Source organism: Rhincodon typus, unplaced genomic scaffold (genome assembly GCF_021869965.1).
Source record: "Rhincodon typus isolate 14 unplaced genomic scaffold, sRhiTyp1.1 hic_rhity00001867, whole genome shotgun sequence".
Classification (NCBI taxonomy): Eukaryota; Metazoa; Chordata; class Chondrichthyes; order Orectolobiformes; family Rhincodontidae; genus Rhincodon; species Rhincodon typus.
Window position 1 is genome coordinate 23,076 of NW_025967505.1, and position 1,925 is coordinate 25,000.

At 47.6% G+C, this 1,925-nt stretch overlaps 1 long non-coding RNA gene across 1 annotated transcript; it reads left to right on the forward strand.

Moving 5' to 3' along the window:
- Positions 1-259: 259 nt before the first annotated feature.
- LOC125481364 lies at positions 260-1,174 on the forward strand. Its single transcript, XR_007261309.1, has 3 exons — positions 260-812; positions 942-1,026; positions 1,107-1,174. It is a non-coding gene; the product is annotated as an uncharacterized LOC125481364 (long non-coding RNA).
- Positions 1,175-1,925: the final 751 nt, after the last annotated feature.

The following is a 1,925-nucleotide window of genomic DNA, read 5'->3' on the forward strand; positions in this document are numbered from 1 at the left end:
ACGCATTGAAGGGCGGGGTCGAAGAAGCAGGCGCGACGTGATGAATGACGTTGCGTGGGTGGGTTGGTCCCTGAGGGGGGAGTCCCTGGGAAGGGGCAGGGTCCCTGGGAAGGGGCGGGGCTTGATAGCGAGTCTGTTTGAGTCGGACAGGCCGGACATGGGTTGAAGGAGCGCGGGGCGGAGCCTGAGGGGGAAAGGGGCGTGGCCTGCGACTACTTCCTCCGACTGAGAACGCGCGCTCGACTCCCGCCAGCGATTTAAAGGGATCAGCGCAGGCGCCGTGAAGTGAGGCTAGCCGGCTCTGTGGAGCGGAGTTGGGTTAAGAGCGGGAGCGGGAGCCGGCTGAGGGCTAACTGGAGGGAAGCATCAGCGGCAGGAAGATAGGGGCCGATAAGACCATAGAAACGGGGTACAGAGAGAGGGGTCACCTGGTGGTGAGCACCAGCTGACACCCCATTAGCCCGGGCTGGTCGTACCCACATTCTTCCCGGTTAAACAGCAGGCAGCGCGGGGTCCCCGCTTCGGCCATCTTCGGCTGTTCGCTGAGATCAGAGGCCGGCTTGGGGCTGAGTGCCCTCCCTCTCATCCCCTCTTTTCCCAACACTAGTAATGTGACTGGGCCGGAGAAACGTGTCCCCCAGCCCATCCCGCGCCCAAACCTGAGGTCCACTCCTGTGAGTAAGCAGCAGCAACCACCTCACTACCTCGAAAAGCGACAGTAACTTCATGCAGCCTTCTCCCTTCTGAATTACAGGAGATCTTTAACCCACACAACCAACTCTGAAGATGCCCAGAAAAAGGTACACTTTAAAGTGAGTTGAAAGCAGTGCCGTGTTACTAGTTATAAATTCACGGTGGGTGTCCCCAGAGGCCTAATCTGTACAAGGCATTTTGCCATAATGAGCAAATGTGTATTTTTTCAAGCTATTATTTCTTTTCAGTGAATTAGTAGACCAATCAACGAAGACTGAAGAAACGAACAGGGTTGTGCTGCGTACCCGAAAGCGAAAAGCCGACGTTGCCATTGTAAGTTTAACCGCACATGAATATGCCATTGTGCTTTAGCACGCTTTCTAAGTTTGGTAATCGGTCTTTTCTGATCGTAGTGTTTGCAAGACTTGGATGAAGTTACAGAAGTGCAGTCTACGAAACCATATGGAAAGGAGGTAATAGAATATGGGGTCTGCAACTTTTATTTAACTATGATTTTTACTATGCGTTGATGATTGATTGATTGTTTAGCCAACTTTTTAATCTTGAGCTATTTCGATTAGGGTCAACATGTTGCCATTAACTGAACGGCAATGTTGTACAGAGTTTATGCATATATATCTGGGCCTTGGTCCTCTTGAACATGTTTTGGTTTCTCAGGGTCACTTAATTGCTTACTATGAAGCTAATCATCCAATAACTGACTATTAAAATTAAACCATTGTGGTGGTTTCTAAAGAAATATGTTTTCTAAGTGCTTTTTCCCTCATCCCAAATAAAAAATCTGGGGTTTAATATCTTGCAATAGTAGCCAAGAGTATCTAGCAACCCTAGAATTCTAATGTGGCATTACCAATAGATCTTGCACTAAGGCTTTGTGAAGCAGGTAGACTGGGATGTGGGGCACCTGGGCAGAAATTTTGGTTGCAAGTTTTTTTTTTTATACTGTTTTATCTCATAATACTTTGGATCTGGGTAAATCTAACACTTGAAAATCAGCTCAAAATTGCACAATTTAAAACTTCATTCAGGGAAATCACAAGTATGATGCAAGAACTAACTGTAAGAAATAGGAACAGGAGGAGGTTGTTCAGCCCTTCGAGCCTGCTCTGCTATTCAACAAGATAATGGCTAATCCAACATTCCCTCTGTTCACTTTCTTTCCCTTTACCTGCAAAACCCTTGATTTCCCCTAGTGATCAAGAATCTCTCAG